Consider the following 21,613-nt stretch of genomic DNA (forward strand, 5'->3'; position numbering starts at 1 on the left):
GCAGGGAATCGAGGGCATCGTCAATGCGAGGCATGGGGTACACATCCTTGCGCGTGATCTTGTTGTGCGCTCGGTAATCTACACAGAAACGCACGGAGCCATCTTTTTTTCGGACCAAAACAATGCGAGATGACCAAGGGCTAGCAGAGGGGCGAATTATCTCACGTTGCAGCATGTCGGCGACGTTTTGCTCAATAATTTTGCGCTCAGCTAGAGACACGCGATACGGCCGGCGACGCACCATGGATCTGCCATCTGTCTGAATCCGATGCGCTGTGACGGTCGCCTGTCCCAATGTCGAAGAATGGGCGTCAAATGAACCTTCATGCTTCTTTAACAAGGCAAGGAGCTGTTGCGTCTGCGAAGGGGTCAAGTCCGAGCTGATTACAGCAGCAAGAGCGGAGGTAGAGGCAGAATGTCCAGCAGGAGGGATTTCAGAGGGAGCAGCCTTGAGGGGAACGATAGAGAGAGGCTCTGAATCAGCAACGCAAGCCAAAGTGGTGCCTTTAGGAAGCAGCATTTTCTCAGGTGGTGTGTTTCTTGCTTCGAGAAGCGCAGAACCATTATCAAACCTAACTAGGCCTGAAACAATGGCTATCCCTTTTGTGAGCCAACGCGCACAAGGTAACTTAACACATCGCCATGGTCGATGACGTCGGACGTGATGGTCAGAATTTGCTGACAGCCTGGAGGTAGCTCGGTATTTTTTTCAGCGAGTAGACGAAGTGGCTGGTACGGTTCATCGCCGAGCGAATAGTCGGTGTCGGTAATATGTACGACACCTTGCCCACAACTTATAGCAGCAGAAGCAGAGGCAAGGAAATCCTATCCTAAAATGAGCTGGTGGGAGCAGGGCGACAACAAAGCAAATTGTATGTAGTGGACGATACCATCGATGGATACACGCACTGTACAAAACGCGGAAGGGCGGATTGTTTTCCCATGAGCTGCAACAAGCGCGGGTCCATCATAAGGCGTCGTAACTTTCCTGAGACGCCTACACAAATCGGAATGCATAACAGATAAAGTCGCACCGGTGTCCACCAAAGCTTCAACGTGCACACCTTCAACAAACACGGACATCATATTACAAGGGCGCGCTAGAGGAATGGTAGTCCTGTCGGTGAATGCAGTTTTTCGTCCGAAAACTGCATTACTTAGTTTTCCGGGCGGCGGTCACAGGTGAATGAGGCAGGCCGAAGCGGTGACGAGGAGCGGCGGAAGGTCGAAGGTGATCGGCGGCTGGTGGTGCGGTAACCATTCGGCGTCTCGGTCGTTGCGGGCGGAGATGGGGAACGGCGCGGAGGGGAAGCGTAACGACGGCTTTGGTGAGAGGCCCCACCAGAATACGCATTGCGTTCACACAGGTCGTACCCGCGCCGCTCGTCATGCTGGCGCTTGCGGCAAAAACATGATATATGGCCGCGATAACCACAGTAATAACAGGTAGGACGAGACGGTCGCCAAGGCGGGTAGTAAGGGGCGCTCGGTGCGCTGTGAGATAGCGCGGTCAGATAGGGCGATGACGGCTCAAGTGATAATGAGGGGACATTGGCCGGAGGAGCGACACCAACCTGCGCGTATGTGGGTAGAGGCAACGTTGGACGTACACTAGTTGGAGGCGCGGCAGCAACCTGCGCGTATGTTGGTACGGTGCGAGGGGCCGGAGGGTCCACATCGGCAGAGCAGGTCATTGACGCAAATTCCTCTCTGATGACGTCGCGCAATGCTGCACCAGAAGGCTGAGCAGGAATCATCAGCAGAGATGACAAGCCTAGTGATTGCAGTCCGTCGCGTATGATCGCCCGGATCGCCATGCGCCCCCCCCCCCCCCCCCCCCGGAGTCGGCGACTATAGGTGTGCTTAAAGAATTCACTCTTCGTCAAGTTAATCCTTCGCCCAGCTTTGCTAAGTGCATCTAGTACCCGGGATAGATGCGAGCAGTGGTCATCGCGAGTCTTAGAATAACTGTTGATGTCAGTCACGTTGCAAAAGATCTCGGTAAATTCGCGAAGCACGCTCTTCATGATCTTCTGAAACCATGCGCCGGAATTTTACCAACCGAAAGGGAGTCGCTTGTATTCAAAGATGTCGAAAGGTGTAACAAACGCGGTGAATAGCTTGTGGTCTTCTTGCAGAGGGATCTGCCAATACCCTTTGCAAAGGTGGATGCGAGGAAACCATGTGCATCCGTCTGTCTCGTCAATAGTATCGTCGATCCTTGGCATCGGGTATGGGAATAATTTAGTCTCACGGTTTACAAGTCTATAATCAGTGCACATCTTGAAAGTTCCATCATCTCTGGGCACAATGGTGCCCAGAGGTGATGGAAAAAAAATCAGACATGATTAATCTCGCTGCCACTTCTACCTCTTCTCTTCTTTTGGTCTCCTCTGTGCGCTTCTTCCTTCTTTTTCGCCAGTTTTACATCATCATCATCAGCCTATATTTATGTCCACTGCAGGACGAAGGCCTCTCCCTGCGATCTCCAATTACCCCTGTCTTGCGCTAGCGTATTCCAACTTGCGCCTGCAAATTTCCTAACTTCATCCCCCCATCTGGTTTTACAATCCATACTTAAAAGGGCCATTTGATCAGTACCGACGCTGTTAGAGATAGATAGATAGATAGATAGATAGATAGATAGATAGATAGATAGATAGATAGATAGATAGATAGATAGATAGATAGATAGATAGATAGATAGATAGATAGATAGATAGATAGATAGATAGATAGATAGATAGATAGATAGATAGATAGATAGATAGATAGATAGATAGATAGATAGATTGTGTTGATGGCCAAGTTTTTTCATAATTTAACGTTTCAGCAAGTGCACAATTGAAAACAAGGCTAGTACAGGAGAAGCGTCAACTAGCAGCTAAAGTTTATTCGCAGCAGACAGCATAGATTTAAAGAATGAAAGAAGGTGCGCTTATTGCACTTCACACAAGCGGGGAGAAGCCTAAGCCATCTTGTAGTCTAGCCACATTCAGTAGTCTTTTCGGAAGGTTTCGTTCCCTGCTGCGCTATGCACAGACGTGTCATTGAGGCAACCGCGTGCTTTCCCTGGCTTCCCGGGTTTCGTGTGGCTGCCCGCTGGATTGGTATATACAGGGTGTTTCAGCGAACACATTCAAAATGTATTTAAGGTTGCCTGTGGCAGATAGCACAATTCGAGTTAATGAGCTGGTCTACTCGAAGAGGCCGACATACTTGAACAAAAAATTTAAATGCATTACCGACTAATCAACAAAAAATCACTCATAAAGTTTTTACCTATTTCCTGATGGCCCATATTGCAATGTACAAATTGTAGCCATAGAGCTCGCAAGGCGGATCCACTTGGAATCAATTCTCAGGATGGCACCAGTTTTGAGATAATTCCCGAACTTTGCGGAGAAATGCATTGGCGTTCCAGTTAATTTTTTGCTTCACTGCATAAAGCGACGTTTTCCTAAGCAACTAACTGGAACGCTGGCTGAGCATACCGCACGGCAGTGCGTGCGCACGTGCGTGAAATCCCCCCTCCCCCCTCCCCCCTCCGCCCTCCTGAGCCGGTGCCTTTGATATTTGATGCACTTAAACTTACACCCGCTTCATCATCAGACACCCAAGCCCCGGGCATCGGGATGAGCGTGGGAGTAGAGGGTTTTTCACAGTACACTATATTTACAAGGCCATGCTCAGAAAGTGAGAGCAATAAAATAGAGTCAGGCGATCGTGACGCCGACATGAAAGAAGGGAAGCACGGGTAGAAGACACGCTCCAGTGTGTTCGTGGCCATGGCTTCTGGGTGAAGTATCGCACCGGGCACAGCTTTCGGGCGGCTCCACGTCTCTCACGCTAAGCTTTACTGCCATTTTCCTTTCCCTGCGAGATTCATTTTTGTTCGAGCTTACATTCGAGATTCATTTCGATAGATTGGACTTAAGATCGGATCCTCCTCAGAGAGGAGAATCAAACCATGAGGAAGTAGGCCAACTATGCTAGAAAGTATAAAAAAGAATGGGAGCAAGACCCCGAGCTCAAATGTGGGTCCTGGTGCTTTTACTTATAGATGGTTTGCCCGTAACTTCACATATGCAGATACTCATTGTGCTAATATCTAAACATGTTTTCCACGATGGCATCAGTGCACCACGTCACTTGAGCCTCAACCACCGTGTTAGCTTAGCAGGTGAGGTGTCACGCTGTTGGCTCGAGAGCGCGGGTTTGATTCCCAGCCACGGCGGCCGCATTTCGATTGACGAATATTGCAGGGACACCTGTGTACTTAGATTTAGGTGCAGCTTAAAGAACACCAGGAGGTCAGAATTTTTACGGAGTCCTCCACTACGTCATGCCTCCTAATCAGATCGTGGTTTTGGCACGTAAAACCCCAGCAATTTTTAATATTAGCATATCAACATGGTTTGCTTTTCGACAGTAACCGTTTTTCACGGGATTATCACTGCTCTCAATTTGTCGTGTTCCTTTGCTATTTGTGGGCTGTCACGGCTTCCACCATTTCGAGCAAGTTACGTTCTGGCCGTGCTCGTAGCCGAAAACGACCGCGTGCTTCTTACACTGGTGCGCTGTTTTGCGCTGTAATCTGCGCAGTTTCGCGCGTGTTTGTCCTGCGTGATGTTCGTGCGTGTATTCCGTGCGTGCTTTTTGTGCGTGTTTTGTGCAGTTTCGATTACACCAATTCAAACAGTGAGTGGCAACTGTTCTCTGTCACTTTATTTTAACGCATTTTCTTGGCGTATGATGACAGCCAGGTTGCCGTAAACGGACACTACATAGAGTGTTGTGTCCCAGCTAACCCGGGCCAAGCTAACTAAAAAAAAACACCGCCCAAACACTCCGTACAGATGGTTAACCAGCGAAGCTGAAACATGCGGCCCCGGTGTTTAGCAGTGGGCTAATCCCGACAACGTTTTAAGCGTTTCTCAAGTATTGGCTACATGTTTGTGTTTCTAGTGGAACGCAAGCGCCAATGGCGGGCGGATGCTAAGCACGACGCTGAGCTAACTCGAGATATCGAACGCATTCGACAACGGCGAGCCGAGGAGGCGGCGTTGCGGGCAGAGCAGGTACGACGCAGAGAACGACGTCACTAACGGCGCTGCCAATGGCGAGCGCGCTTGGGTGCGACGTTAAGAACGACGTAACTGACAGCGCAGCAAATGGAGACGTTTATCGAAACATGTGGCGAACGGTTTTCCGTTTCGCCTAGCCATATACAACTTTCGCTGTAAAACAACATAGGACATTAATAACGCCAGATTATTAATGCAGCGCAAAAGACTGCTTTTGGCTCATAAAAAAGAGCCGTGGGCCCGTCGCCGTCGCAGACCGCTGAACTTTGTCTGCGCCGTAGGCAGAGGTCACGTGCGAAGTCGATGATTCTGAACATTATTTTACGTTCACGACAGCTAAAAAGTAGCGTTTGTAGTTAATATTACTGTAAATAACTAAAAATAATAACTGAGTACTATCTGTCATAAAATAAAAACACTGATTTCGCCCTCTGAAGCGATTCGTTGGGAGTGTTCTGTGTGCACGCATGATGTCGCTGTTGTTGATGTGTGGGGTCGACCGTCACGGCGACACGGACATTTTGTTAGGACGGGTTATGCAAAAAAGAATTGCCGTAGTCGAATATAAAAATGCATACACAAACAAAACTGCAAATAAAAATGGCTATATTTGGCTAGGAAATTTTCGGCTCTTTTTTGTGTTTGGCTACATTTGGGCTACAATTTCTGCAGCTTGGGGCTACCCCGCCTCGCACGACCTGACAACACTGCAATCCATTCATTAGTGGATGATAAGTGGTGGTGAGCTTATGTTCAGTGGAGCAGGCACGATGGCTGTCATCTACCACTCTTCAGAGGAAGTACCTCTCCGCGATCAGTGAGGAACTGCCGAGGAGAAGCATGACGTAGAATTACATCGTGGAAAAGAAAGTAAGCGACGTCTGTAGAACAGCTTGTCGGCAATGCCCTGGTGATTGTGAAGTGCGTGGCGCAGTCTGTCGCGACCGCAACCCATTTGTTTCCCGAGATAGACGTAGGGAAAGGGTCTAGAAGGTCAGGGCCGACGCGGCAGAATGGCTCTGCAGGGATATCAGTAGGCTGTAGCTGGCCTGCAGGCAGCGCTGAAGGGTGCTTCCGGCCTTGGTAGCGTTCACAAGCAGCGACGTAGCGGAACATAGAACGGTACATGCCAGGCCAGAAAAACCGGCGTCGGATGCGAGCACTGGTCGTGGTAATGTCACACTGAGAGAGGAGGAGACGCGCTGGTGGTGAACGTTGGCGCAGCGCCCCTTGCGGCGACGGAAGGAACTACTTCCATCGCGGTCGGGGTCGGAGCGGTGTGCTGCCGCGGTCACGGAAGTAAAAAAAAAAAAAGCATCGATTGCGATAGCAAATTTGTAGAGAGCTATTCGGAGTAGGGATAGTAGTTTTATGGGGTGCATAAACTTGGACACATTGGCTTACTAACTGAAATAACAATCGTGGTGTCAGCGCGCACAAGCAAACATGAATAGATCACACTGAATGACCGCAGACAACGACTGTCAAAACGCTGGCAGCAAGCGCAGCCAGCCGCTGCAGCGGGCGAAGAATCGTGCGGTCTATCGCTTCAACGGAAACTGAGCGGCGAATGCACACCGCATAGAAAGGTCCGAGCCGTGTGGAGATAAGAGACGGTGCGGGCGACCGGCACCGCCAGGCAAAGGGCAGAGAAGAAGTTGTTGGCAGAGGAGAAGTTGCGCCCCCCCCCCCTCTCCCCCTCTTCCCGTTTCTTGCTTACGCGTGGGTGATTGAGTGGCAAGATACGCCTTTCGTGCCGGAGCACAGCGCCGCCCCGCCTCCCTCCCTGCCATACCCCCTCGGACGCCTTTCGTGCCGGAGCACAGCGCCGCCCCGCCTCCCTCCCATCCATACCCCCTCGGCTTTTCGCGCGACGATCGCGTTTGCTTTCCACCGTGCGTTCGCTCTCCGTGATAGCGCGCGGGGGAGTTCGCCCTCCGTGATAGCGTGCGTCCTCCGCGCGCTTTTCGCGCATACGGCGCGCGGCGAGGATTTTATCGCCCTTGGAATCTATACGGAACCTCACGGCGACGGCGACGACGACGGCGACGGCGACGCCGATGGTAGAAATCCGGTTGAAGTGTCCATATAATTGCTATCGCAATAAAAATTCCTCTACGACGGCGCCCGGCGTCGTGTGCTACTGGACGCTTGCGATGGCTTGTCTGATGCCGCAAAAAGATTTTCGCCAGCGCGGTTCGCACTCAAGGAATAAAATACCTGTAGACTGTCATGCTATAAATATTTTTTGAAGATTTAAATTTAGGATCACATGCTTTTTATGCGGCAATAATAGCAAGAAACTAGAGCACTTGAAGGACCAGACGATCTGCGATCATACCCAGGCGCGTATGGAAAGAGCAGACGATTTGCAACTATACCTAAGCGCTTATAGAAAACTGCACTTGGTGCTTTTTCAAATTTTTCGGCGTAACAAAAAACGAGAATTTGTTTCATCATGCACTATAAAAAGTACCGATCAGAGTATGCGATACATAGTACCATGCGGGGAAACTAAATTTAGTTATATTTCTGCGGCAAATTTGGGGAGACGTGGACAGACGGAACAGCAGAGTAGAGCAGAGTCTGCGCTCGCTTCGCGCAGTCAGAATCATCCCTTCTAAGTTCTGCAATTCCTCCATTGCTCATCTACGATGTAAGTGTTCGTTGTGTACACGTTTCATGATTATCGAAAATGGGGCACCGATGCTTCGTCCCAAACTGTAACAGCGGATATAACTAATGCGCGGAAAACGCTCGAACTTTCAAAGCTCCAAATGACGAACGCCTGCAAGAATGGGCGAGATCTATAGAAAGCGACGATCGAGAACTGACGAGAAACGACGTCTGCTGATTTCCCTAGCGGGCAGGCGTAAATACTACGCTGACCTTGGAGGCACAGTCTTCCCTGACCAGCCGAAAAAGTCATTATTGCTCCTTGGGGCAGTACTGGTCGGTCCCCGTCCAATGACGCTCCGGCGAGCTTAGCGAGAACACGTTGTAATAGCTGCCGTCTCGTTTAGCGACAAGTATCGTGTTCAGCTAGCGTACTTGAACTGTGGCTACCTAATCCAAGCGCGGCGCACTGGCATCAAGCATCCGCGCGCGAGCAGACGACAAGACCGAGCGACCGAGCCCTGCGCACCCCGCATCCGCTGCATTGCTTCGGCAAAAGCGTCACGTGACCATACGTCATGCGTCCGGTGTTTGGTGGGGGGCGCTGTCACGACGTCCGCCGCCGCGCGTGACATTATGACGACGCGAGAAGGAGCTCCTGAGTTGCGCCTCCTGAGTTATTCTTTCTCCGTGATGCGGGCGTAAGACACCAAGGCAGTTGGTGCGTACACTGGAGCGTAGTTAGCCAGATGGGACAAGCTCTGGGCCAGTGGCGTAGCCACAAATTTTGTTCGGGGCAGGTTGCAGCGCGGCCTCCTCCTTATAGAATTTGTCGAGGGATCAAATACATGATTAATAACTGCATTGCCAATGCCATTGTATATTAGATGCTGCAAACGAATTATCGAACGCTACGCACTGTCAAGTAAAATATGTATTTTTTCATAAAAGAATATATTCGTATGTCCTAAAAATTTTGGCAGAAATAACTGATATCAATGCGGCCGCGTTTTTTTTTTTGTATATTTAATAAGTAAGGAAAATATCACACGGACTTTAGAACTATATCAGTTCGAAACCAGCAAAGCAGTGCATACAGCTGATATGAAGAACGTAAAGGCCATGAAATGAATAAGTTCAGGACAAATATTTTGATGAACCTTCTTTACATTTTTGCACATATGCAACGGCCAGGACAAAAACCTCAATGACGCTGTCCCTCGTTGCAGTAGATTGCCCAGGAGCAGCTGTTACCGGTCGTGTATTGTAATTATACCGAGATTATACTCGCAACAGTGAGGACAAATAAAAACTAGGAGAGAGAGAGAAGTCATAAGGGAAAGGCAGGGAGGTTAACTATGCTGAGCCCGGTAGGCTACCCTGCACTGGGAAGGGGGAGAAGGGATTGAGAGAGAAGGAAGAGAGAAGTTCACACGTTGCACATATACAGTTAAGCGTTCATCGCTGAGTTTCGTCACAGGCGGTCATACAGGCTTGTGCAATTCAAAAAACGCAGCAGCGCCTTTGTAGCCCTGCACATCGCAGACGCACGAGGCCACGCGCCCAAGATCTTTTCCTCCGTAAAAGGCCTGTCGTCTAAGTGCCCCAAAGCCGTCCGAAGGGCAAACCTCTCATCTTCGTATCTGTGGCAGTCACATAAAAGTAAGAGTTCTGCAAAATATACATTAGAAATGCGAAGATAGAATGGAATATACAAATGCGAAGATACAACTCGCTAAAGGGCAAAAAAAAAGTAGCTGGAAACAAAGTTCACTGCTTGTACACACAACACCTCGCAACAAGATATTTAAATATACGTCTAAGTCTCCAATAAATCTACGTACTTAAGCAAACGTAACTGTATATTATGCGTCAAACAAGACAAGTAAACAGGTTGCGGAGTCAGAGATAGTAAACTTTGCGCACATAAAGACAGATGATCTAGGCAAGAACAAAACTATGATCGCAGAAATCGTGATATGTACTCGGGCCATTCAGCGGTCGCGACAGCATCATACAGGTAGAATAATAGAGGAATAATGCAGAAATCAGTACGAAAATGTGTAATTTAACTGCCTGCACAGCGGGAACAATTATTCTGCACCCAAAATGAAAGGAGGGTTTTGCTTCGTTTCAAAAAATAAATAAAAGCAGGTAGCTAAAAAGGAAAGAAAAGGACAAACGAAAGCCACAGATGATGTGGCAAGTTGAACTATCCAATATCCGAGATTGTTTTTGGCAAACGCCGCGTGGGCCGGGCTTTCAATGAGCAAGGTCGGTCAAAATTGGTTATTGATGTTATCGTAATTTTCGTATTCGCATGATAATTTTGGTCATGATGCTAACTGCTAGAATAAACGGCTAAGATTTCTGCGGTTTTAAAAACTTACGAACAGTCATACGTTTTCATAATTACGAGCTTATGGACCTGATGGAACAGAGCTTTTTACTTGCATTGATTTTTGCTGCTTCGCTGTCTAAAGGACAAACTTCTCTCGGCGGGGAAGTTGATCGAAGCGGTCAATGACTTCGGACATGTTGATGCCGACGCCTCTGTGGGTGTATAGAAGCACCAGTCTAACCATGCGTTTCACAGACATTGTAGAGCGCAAGTAGTTTTTTAGTAAACTCTTGTTAAAAATATTCTCTCTGTGCTGGCAGTGGTCACTGGAAGGGTGACTAGAATCTGGAACAGTTTGACCACATTTACATAGAACCTGCAGTCGCAAAGAGAGAGGGCATCTATTCTGGTGCTAAAACCTAAAACACTCCCTCGATGTCGTTGGCATCCTTGTTTAGGTACCTTGCACAAACAGTAGGCTGTTCGATTCTAGTGATGTCCGTCGTTTCGTCAGGAAGTATGGAAAGGCAGCCTGCTTTTGCAACTAAGCTTTCTTTGATAATTTCGCCACAAATTTCTATAATTTGATTTGGTGCATCTGGGATTAAATACGAGGCATTACTGGAGCAACTTTCCAAATGGTTCTTCAGATATGTATCTCCACAATCAGTTCGCATGCGAAGAAGCGCTCTGAAAATACCTGTACTTTCAGCGGGGGCTATGCTTAAATCCATAGGGCCACTGTCCCTGTGGCCACGGAGAGGGCCACCTTGTAGCCCGCAAAAAGAATTTCCTCAATAATAGGCCATTTACTTTCTCCTGTTTTCTCATATTTTACTTTGCCTGCCCTGGTCCAGCTGATCGATCCCATTGGGCACGCTTCCTGAAAATGCTTGGAGAAAATTATCAGCTGCTAGCTCACACTCACGGTAATATTTACTATTTTCGTGTGTGTGGAAGATTGCGAGCGCGTGCTTTCATTTCTGGAACGGCTTGGACATGAGGGCTCCAGTGCACGCATGTTGGTCCAAGTTTATAACAGCATTAGCGCCATAAAGTTCCAGAATTGAAAATCTTTTAAAGCCCGCCTTTGGAAATGTCAGTGCACTTTTCGCGTCAAAAGTTTGAGAACTTTATACCCATAAAGTTTCGGAATTGAAATCCATGCTCTCCGTAGATTCCGCGGCCCCGGCGAGATGCCGCAACGCGCCCGCTCGCTATCGAAAAGCCCTTGAAAGTTTGTGCTCGGATGGGGCTCCTTTTGTTACGTGACCCCAGGTGCCACAAAATCCAGCCCGAGTTCGCAATGTTCGTGCCGAAATGTCTTTCGAGCGCGAAAAAGACATTGTAGACAGAATGCAGAATCATTCCCGGCGTCGGGGGTAGTTTTAGTCGGCGGTGCATACCGGCACGAAAAAATGTCGGGGGGGGGGGGGGGGCTGAAGCCCCATCAGCCGCCCCCCCCCCCCCTCCACCCTGGCTACGCGCCTGCTCTGGGCCATCTGAGTTGAGATGACGATGACAGAGAACGTTGTCGTGAAGCTCAAACAGGCGAACAGGAGGAAACAGGCAACAGGGAACAGGCGAACTGGTGGTGGAGACGGTCGATGATGCGCCGCAAAGACGCGTCTCATCGCTGTTCGGTGGGGATATAATCCAAAGCAAGGATGGACAATACGCAGGCGTCTGAGTCAGTCAACGAGGTCGGGAGCTTCGGCGGGGAGACGTGACAAGCAATCTGCGTCTTGGTGTAATCGTCCAGACTTGTAGCGCACTACAAACGAGTATTGTTGAAGCCGTAGTGCCCAGCGGCCTGGACGTCCAGACAGATCCTTCAGCGATGAGAGCCAGCAGAGTGCAAGATAGTCTGCAATCGCAGAAAAAGTTCCGCCAAAGAAGTAAGGTCTAAATTTGGTGACAACCTTCGCGTTCAGAGATGGATAAGTTTCGTTCGGACGACGACAGAAGGCGACTGGCCTAAGCAATTACACGTTCCTTGCCGTGCGATTTATGGCCAAGGACAGCCCCAATTCCATGACCACTGGCATCGGGGCGAAGTTCTGTAGACGATCAGGGGTCGATATTGGACAGAACTGGTAGTGTGGTAAGCAGATGGATGAGGGAAGAAAACGAAGGATCCATGCGAAACAACGTCCTTCTTCAAGAGTTGAGTAAGAGCGCCAGCGATGTCCGCGAAGTTCCGGACAACGCGACGAAAGCAGAAACATAATCCTACGGAACGGCCTATGTCTATGGCTGAGCACGGCATGGGAAATTGATGCACCGCTCGCACCTTGTCGGGGTCTGGTTGAACACCGGCAGCACTGGCAATGTGACCGAGCATATTTATCTGGCGTCGCCCGAAACGACATTTGGCGGAGTTCACCTGAAGAGTGACTCTACGGAAGACGGCAAGAACGGCCGATAAACGGGTGAGGTTCCTGTCAAACGTGGGCGAGTAGACAATGGCATTGTCTAAATAGCATAGACAATGGATCACTTATATCCCCGCAGCAGAGAGTCAATTATACGTTAGAAAGTTGCTGGAGCATTGCAGTCCGATCGACATGACTTTGAATTGGTACAGGCCATCTAGCATAAAAAAGTCAGAGGCCTTGCACTCTGTGAAGAGGGAAGTCCAGTGAAGCTGCAACTCTGGTGGGATTTGCTATGTTGGGGTCACGTGGTTGGGGTTTAGCTATAATGGGGATTTCCTATGTTGAATTTGCCTACAAAATGGTACACCGACCCCTTCGCTACGTACACGACAAAGAGACTTCGGTGCCGGCTCCGAGTAGCACAATGGGGTATTTTTTTAACACTTAAAGCTGTTTCACATGCTGTGACTGGAGCGAGGAAAGTCGGTGCCATGCGATTTTTATAGGGCAGATTTCACACAATTGCAATTGCAACAATGCGGCTGGTGCGACGCCCAGGGTTGCTTGCTGTCATATTTCGTGGCATACCTCACATAATTTTGCAAATGTAATTAAAAAAAATTGTCAGCCCTTCCACTGGGGTGGAGATTAAAGACCAGCGAAGCTGTACTATGTGGGAATTATGTATTTCCAATTATGACTATTAAGATGTGATGGTGTAATTGGTTATTTGAACTATTAAAGAATGAGAAATATATATTATCCGGTAGTTTTCACTTATTTAGTGTCCACAGGGACCACGACCTTCTGGTCACTACGGTACACCGCCATAGGGTGTACGGCAAAGGTTGGCACGTTCTTCATAAACACGTAACCAACGCAGCGCGCGTTCGGCGCGAACGCGGGCAAAACGCCGCCGCCGTCGACAACAGTTGTGCGCGTTGTTTGTGTGACCGCACACAACCGCTGTCAAAACGATAGCTACGTGACGGAACAGCTAAATGCCGTTGTCGACACTGTTAGGGGAGGGGCGGGCGAGAGCCCCGAGAAAGACGGCGGCTCAGGTATAGTGCCTAGAATATAGCATAAGCGGCAGAGGCCGACAGGGCTGCGCGCATGCGCCGCAGTGGGAGAGCGGGCACGCACACGCACAGTCTAGGGTGCCTCGATGCCCACCTCGCCCACCTAAGGTCCCTAGGGACCTTACGCCCACCGCTCCCCTTCCACTGGGAAGTCGCGTTTGCTCTCCGCCGTGCGTTCGCTCCCCGTGAAAGCGCGCGTCCCTCGCCCTCGCGTGCTTTCACTCGCATATAAATCGCGTTTGCTCTCCGCCATGCGTTCGCGACCCGTGAAAGCGCGCTTTCACTCGCACATACAGCATACGGCCAATGAGTTTTTTAGATGCGAAGCATCTTATGCTCGGGGCTTAACTCGCACATAAATCGCGTTTGCTCTCCGCCATGCGTTCGTTCCCCGTGAAAGCGCGCTTTCACTCGCACATACAGCATACGGCCAATGAGTTCTTTAGATGCGAAGCATCTTATGCTCGGGGGTATGTCACTCCCTCCCTCCCTACCTCCCTCCATCCATCCAACTGCCGTGCGTCCACACCCCTACTGCGCATGCGCATCCTCCTCCCCCTCCTCTCCTTGTCTCATCTTCTCTCCTCCCTCCTCCCCCTCCTCTCCTCTCCGACGCTCCTCTCCTCTCCGGATTGCGCAACGAATGGCAACACCTGCGGCTCCGCGCGCAATGATGCGAAGCAGCTTAGGTTAGAGACGCGACGGTAGGCACCCCAGAGGCACCGGCAACAGTCACCAACGCCGCGCGCGTTCGGTGCGAACGCGGGCATCGTTTTAACGTTTAGTTCCATATTAAAAATATAGCACCAATCAAGTATGCTATTGAGATCGACCTGAAGCGAGTGAATATCGGAATCGTTAGTTATTTTACAATAAAGCACAGAGTCATCAGCAAATAAACAAATTCTGGAGGTAATAGCATTAGGTAAGTCATTGTTTACAAATTAAGAATAGCAGGGGCCCAGTACTGACCCTTGGGGAACGCCAGAGCCAACTGGTGCAGTAGGGCAATTAGTGTCATTAGTGCTGACGAATTGAACACAAGAAGAAAGAAATGCACGAATCCAGTTTAGAACTGCAGGGTAAATTTTTAGAACACTTAGTTTGTACAAAAGCAGCGAATGGTTAACTTTATCGAACGCTTTAGCAAAGTCAGGCAATATGCAGTCAGTTGAAAACGCGCAGTCCTAATTGCAGTGCAAGTCTTTAGTGCAGGAAAGTAGTTGAGTATCACAAGAGAAAAACTCGGAAGCCATGCTGAGCTAAAGAGAAGTAACTGTTATCCTCGAGAAAATTAACAAGATGAGTAAATATTATATGTTCTATTATTTTGCACGGTATCGATGTGAGAGATATGGATCGATAGATAGATAGATGGATTCTGTTTCTCACCCGCTTTATGTACAGGTATGACCACTGCAGTCCTCCAGTCTTTAGGTATGACGTAATAGTTCAGCGGAAATCCGCTAGGTGGAGATAAGTAATTAAAGGGAAACTGAGACATCCAGCCCAAATGTAGCAATTTGCTACAATGGAAACCCAACCGGGTTCCTCGAAAGAAAGCCTCGCAGTTGAAGAAAAATTCGTCCTGGTCCGGGACTCGAACCCGGGACCACCGCCTTTCCGGGGCAGCCGCTCTACCATCTGAGCTAACCAGGCGGCTAGCAGATGGCAGGGCGAAGTCGAATTTGTCGACAACTCGAAGCAAACGCAAGTGCATGACGTAATAGTTCAGCGGAACTCCGCTAGGTGGAGATAAGTAATTAAAGAGAAACTACTTATCTCCACCTAGCGGATTTCCGCTGAACTATTACGTCATACACTTGCCTTTGCTTCGAGTTGTCGACAAATTCGATTTCGCCCTGCCATCTGCTAGCCGCCTGGTTAGCTCAGATGGTAGAGCGGCTGCCCCGGAAAGGCGGTGGTCCCGGGTTCGAGTCCCGGACCAGGACGAATTTTTCTTCAACTGCGAGGCTTTCTTTCGAGGAACCCGGTTGGGTTTCCATTGTAGCAAATTGCTACATTTGGGTGGATGTCTCAGTTTCCCTTTAATTACTTATCTCCACCTAGAGGATTTCCACTGAACTATTACGTCATACACTTGCCTTTGCTTCGAGTTGTCGACAAGTTCGACTTCGCCCTGCCATCTGCTAGCCGCCTGGTTAGCTCAGATGGTAGAGCGGCTGCCCTGCAAAGGCGGTGGTCCCGGGTTCGAGTCCCGGACCAGGACGAATTTTTCTTCAACTGGGAGGCTTTCTTTCGAGGAAACCGGTTGGGTTTCCATTGTAGCAAATTGCTACATTTGGGGTGGATGTCTCAGTTTCCCTTTAATTACTTCTCTCCACCTAGCGGATTTCCGCTGAACTATTACGTCATTCACTTGCCTTTGCTTCGAGTTGTCTACAAATTCGACTTCGCCCTACCATCTGCTAGCCGCCTGGTTAGCTCAGATGGTAGAGCGGCTGCCCCGGAAAGGCGGTGGTCCCGGGTTCGAGTCCCGGACCAGGAGGAATTTTTCTTCAACTGCGAGGCTTTCTTTCGAGGAACCCGGTTGGGTTTCCATTGTAGCAAATTACTACATTTGGGGTGGATGCCTCAGTTTCCCTTTAATTACTTCTCTCCACCTAGCGGATTTCCGCTGAACTATTACGTCATTCACTTGCCTTTCCTTCGAGTTGTCGACAAATTCGACTTCGCCCTGCCATCTGCTAGCCGCCTGGTTAGCTCAGATGGTAGAGCGGCTGCCCCGAAAAGGCGGTGGTCCCGGGTTCGAGTCCCGGACCAGGACGAATTTTTCTTCAACTGCGAGGCTTTCTTTCGAGGAACCCGGTTGGGTTTTCATTGTAGCAAATTGCTACGTTTGGGTGGATGTCTCAGTTTCCCTTTAATTACTTATCTCCACCTAGCGGATTTCCGCTGAACTATTACGTCATACACTTGCCTTTCCTTCGAGTTGTCGACAAATTCGACTTCGCCCTGCCATCTGCTAGCCGCCTGGTTAGCTCAGATGGTAGAGCGGCTGCCCCGGAAAGGCGGTGGTCCCGGGTTCGAGTCCCGGACCAGGACGAATTTTTCTTCAACTGCGAGGCTTTCTTTCGAGGAACCGGGTTGGGTTTCCATTGTAGCAAATTGCTACATTTGGGTGGATGTCTCAGTTTCCCTTTAAGTCTTTAGGTAGTATATTATTCTGATAGGATTGTGAGAAGGTGCATGTCTGGATGATCGAAGTATATTTTTTGGTATTCCGTAAAAAATTTGCTATTAATGCCGTCAATTCCGCTAGAAAATTTTAGTCTCAAATTGTCGATAATCGGTATGACGCCGTGCGAGTCGAACACGATAGGATCCATAGCGAAATGATTGTGCAATTGATGCTCGGGCCGTTGGGTGTTGTTGGGGAAAGAAAATGATTTCACAAAAGTATCGTTTAGTACCATAGCACAAAGAAGGTCGGGAACAGGATCGCCGGTGGGTGAGAGCACTGACATTTTATTGGTGTCGCCTGCTTTAATTATACTCCAGAAACGTTTTGGATGAGTCTTGAGAATGTTCGGAAGGGTTACATTAAAAAAGGATGATTTAGTAGACTTTAGTGCTCGTTTATTAGGAGCAAATAATGCGTGTGGTGTATGCTTTAAGAACGCTTCAAAGATTAATTTCTTTTTGAGTGCTCAACGGTGGTTGCGAGGAGAAATGGCGGACGTAAACAGCTGTTTGCAGCTGGTCGTTGAGCGCTGTGTCTTTCATGTCCTTGTCGTTCTGCCTGCGCTACAACAAACTACAAGAGGAGCTATCAACGAGCCGGTCCTTGTCGCCTATTCGGTTGCAGCGAAGTCGTCAACGCCCCGCGCTACCCGCGCTTAACTACGTCAGCCTCTCGATAAAGGCTGCTGCGGCGTCGCAATTGCGGTTCCTGTTCCTAGCAACCCGAAAGCTCACGTCTTCCCCTGAAGGAAGCCACAATTTATCTGTGTGTGCAACGGTATTTGGGTTGTTAATCTTAGCGCCAGCCTGGTTCGTCCATGTTGTGTAATTATGTACAGAAGTTCTCTCTAGATATCTCGAAAGGTGTAAAAGCTGACAGCACAATTCTTCGGAGCTGCAGTCACTTGTATAGGTAGCATCATAGTAATCTAACACACAAGGGCGTCGTCTACTTTCTCGTCCTCTGTCTCGCACGGTTAGTGTGCTGTGAATCAAGAAGCTTAAGTCAATACGCTGCAGTACGTAGCGCAGCGGCGTAGCCCCACGGAAAACATAAAATACTTTGTTGTGAGTAGGTGTGTTTGCTTAATAACAAAATGGAACGCTAAAATTCTGTATTCGTAGTAGCAAGCGTAAGAAGCTATCGAAATTACCCGCCAATAGCATTCGTGTGCTTCTACCTGCTTCAGAACATTATCTTAAAAGTGGGACTGAAAACCCCCGATAACCAACAACATATGCAACTGGTTCCTTTCCTGGCAATGAAAGCCCGCATCCCAATCTGTTAAGCTAGTCATGTACTTAACCTGTATTAGACCAATGTTAGAGCATGCTAACTGGAGCCATTTGAAGCTAGCTTATTTGACCAAAATAAGCAAGTGCAAGGAAAGCGTCAAGGTACAATCTAATCTGGTATTCCCGATCGGAGTGCATTAGCAAAACTTTATGCCTCCTTGAATTACCCAATGCTGAAAACTGCACTCGTCCTGTGTTCGTTTTCGTCCCTGTGTTGTTCTAGCGCTATGTATCCCAGTTTACGATTGAACTACCAACACGGCCAAACTTCTTCCCTGCTGATAACATGGGAAGTTGATTCTATTTCTTGCTGTTGAAAATCTGCTTGAATGTCAATAACATACTACATATGTTCTGAGGGAAAGTGAGGTGCACTGACAATATACCTAAGGTTTTGTATGAGCTTTCTTCAAGAACGAGAATCATATGAAACTATTTACCTTTGCAAGTCTTACAATTCAAACATTGACAGTTTTTTTTAGGAGGCCTAATTATTTTTTTAAGATATAGGCGATAAAAATCAGCAGCCCTTCCCCGGTCGAGAAAATGGGGGTACGCGAAGCTTGTCGTGTATCTGACCTTCGTGATGATTTTCCTTCTCTCTCTTTCTCTATCTCTTTCTTTTCTCTCTATCTCTCTTTCTCTCTCTTTCTTTCTCTCTTTCTTTCTCTCTATCTCTCTTTCTCTCTATATCTCTTTCTCTCTCTTTCTTTCTTTCTCTCTGTCTTTATTTTTCTCTCTATCTATCTTTCTCTCTTTCTTTCTTTTTCTCTCATTCTCTTATCTTTCTCTCTCTCTCTTTCTTTTTCTATCTATCTCTCTTTCTCCCTATCTATATTTCCCTTTTTCTTTTTTTCTCTCTTTTTCTCTCTATTACTCTTTCTCTCTATCTCTCCTCTATATCTTTCTCTCTCTTTCTTTTTCTCTCTCTCTTTCTCTCTATCTCTGTTTCTCTCACTCTTTCTTTTTCTCCCTATCTCTCCCTCTCTTTCTTTCTTTCTCTCTCTATCTCTCTTTCTCTCTATCTTTCTCTCTATCTTTCTCTCTCTCTTTCTTTTTCTCCCTCTCTCTTTCTTTCGTTTTCTCTTTATATTTCTATCTCTCTTTCTCTCTATCTCTCCTCTCTATCTAGCTTTTTCTCTCTTTCTTGTTCTTTCTATCTTTCTCTCTCTCTTTCTTTTTCTCTCTATCTTTCTCTCTTTCCTTTTCTCCCTACACCTCTTTCTCTCTCTTTATTTCTTTCTCTCTGTGTTTCTATTTCTCTCTATCTCTCTCTCTCTGTTTCTTTTTCTCTCTATCTCTCTTTCTCCTATCTTTCTCTCTATCTCTCTTTCCCTCTATCTATCTTTCTCTCTTTCTTTTTCTCTCTATATCTCTTTCTCTCTTTCTTTCTTTCTCTCTTTATTTCTTTCTCTCTGTCTTTCTTTTTCTCTCTATCTCTCTTTCTCCCCATCTATATTTCTCTTTTTCTTTTTCTCTCTCTTTTTCTCTCTATCTCTCTTTCTCTCTATCTCTCCTCTATATCTTTCTCTCTTTCTTTGTCTCTCTATCTCTCTTCTCTCTATCTCTCTTTCTCTCTCTCTTTCCTTTTCTCTCTATCTCTCTCTTTCTCGCTCTCTTTCTTTTTCTCTCTATCTCTATTTCTCTCTATCTCTCTATCTTCCTCTCTTTATTTCTATCTTTCGCTCTCTGTATTTTTTTCTCTCTATCTCTTTCTCTCTCTCTTCCTTTCTCTCTATCTCTCTATCTCTCCTCTCTATCTATCTTTTCTCTCTTTCTTTTTCGGTCCATCTTTCTCTCTTTCTTTCTTTTTCTCTCTATCTCTCTATCTCTCTTTCTCTCACTCTTTCTTTTTCTCTCTCTTTCTTTCTTTCTCTCTGTCTTTCTTTTTCTCTCTATATCTTTCTCTCTCTCTATCTCTCTTTTTCTTTCTTTTTCTCTCTCTCTTTATTTCTTTCTCTCTCCTAATTTTTCTTTTTTGTCCCTGCTATGTGCCATTGAGCTTCGACCCTTTCTGCACGATCGCCAGGATCGGCCCACTTTTCAGCGTGACACCACCACCACCACCACCGCCGACACTTACGAGTCTATAAAGTTTCGCTTAAAAAACGCTTAATCTTGCACTCGGCCGCGCAACGCTTGAAACAGCGAGGCTGGGCGATCGTAGCCCAGCATTTTCCGGAAGTGCGCGCGAACTTTTCATCTTATTACTCATGATGATGATAATTTCTTTTCGTGCGTCTCGGACTTACGGCCGTCACAGCCCGTTGCATAGCCCAGCTTGCAACACCGACACCACGTTGCAATGCCGACAACGCGTTCCAGCAAACCCGCTCCGTGAATGCGTCTCTCTCTCTCATAGCGCGCAAAACCTCTTCACCTCGCAGAGCACGAGCGTGCGAACGCGCCCGCTGTGGACGACGACGCTCGAACGCAATCGCATAAATGCATGTTCTGCAAGCGTGGCTCTAGTGGATACAACGCTAGCCTTGGGCTCACGTTGCAGCGCAGCCTCCTCCTTATAGAATTGGGATCAAATACATGAATAATAACTACATTGCCACTGCCATTTTATATTAGATGCTACAAACGAATTATTGAACGCTAAGCACTGTCAAGTAAAATAGGTATTTTTTCATAAATTAATATACTTGTATGTCCAAAATATTGTGACCGAAATAACTGATATCAATGCTTCCGCGCTTTTTTTGTCTATTTAATAAGTAAAGAAAATATCACACGAAATTTACAACTATATCAGTTAGAAACTCAGTGCATGCAGCTGATATGAAAAACGTAAAGGCCTTGAAATGAACAAGTTGAGGACAAATATTTTGATGAATCTTTGTCATCCAAAAATCTTGTTTACATTTTTGTACATATGCAACGGCCAGGGAAAAACCTCAATGACGCGGTTCTTCGTTGCAATAGGTTGCGCAGGAGCAGCTGTTACCGGTCGTATATTGTAATTAGACCGATATTATAGTCGCAAAAGTCAGTACATATAAAAAGCAGTTCTGCAAAATATACATTCGAAATGCGAAGATAGAATGAAATATACAAATACGAAAATAAGCCTTTATAAAGAGCAAGAAAGTGTCGCTGGAAACAAAGTTCACTGTTTGTATACACAAAACCTCGCAGCAAGATATTTAAATATGTATATAAGTATCCGATAAATCTACCTGTTTAAGCAAGCGTCACTGCATGTACGCGTATATAATCAGTCAAACAAGACAAATAAAATGTTGCGCTGTCACAGAAAGTAAACTTTACGCATAGAAAGAGAGACCATCCAGGCAAGAACAAAACCGTAATCGCAGAAATCGCGATATGTACTAAGGCATTGCGGTGGTCGCGACAGCACCATATGGGTAGAATAATAGAGGAATAATGCAAACATCAGTACAAAAATGTGTAATTTAACTGCCTGCAGAGCGGCAACATATATTCTGCACCCAATGTTAAAGAAGGGTATTGCTTCGGTTCAAAGAAGAAGTAAAATCAGGTAGATAAATAGGAAAGAAAAGCTCAAACGAAAGCCACAGATGATGCGGCAAGTTTAACTACTCAATATCTGATTGTGTTTGTTGGGAAGGTCGGTCAAAA

General features: G+C 47.4%; 1 protein-coding gene and 2 non-coding genes across 3 annotated transcripts in view; all 3 read left to right on the forward strand.

The window, feature by feature from the left end:
- The window catches only part of LOC119455327 (leucine-rich repeat and immunoglobulin-like domain-containing nogo receptor-interacting protein 3), a 616,024-nt gene that overhangs the window by 444,815 nt on the left and 149,596 nt on the right, over positions 1 to 21,613 (forward strand). The window lies entirely within an intron of this gene.
- On the forward strand, positions 15,661 to 15,735 carry Trnac-gca (transfer RNA cysteine (anticodon GCA)). Its single transcript has one exon. It is a non-coding gene; the product is annotated as a tRNA-Cys (tRNA).
- On the forward strand, positions 16,219 to 16,293 carry Trnaf-gaa (transfer RNA phenylalanine (anticodon GAA)). Its single transcript has one exon. It is a non-coding gene; the product is annotated as a tRNA-Phe (tRNA).

The sequence above is a fragment of the Dermacentor silvarum genome, chromosome 6, assembly GCF_013339745.2.
Source record: "Dermacentor silvarum isolate Dsil-2018 chromosome 6, BIME_Dsil_1.4, whole genome shotgun sequence".
Lineage (NCBI taxonomy): Eukaryota > Metazoa > Arthropoda > Arachnida > Ixodida > Ixodidae > Dermacentor > Dermacentor silvarum.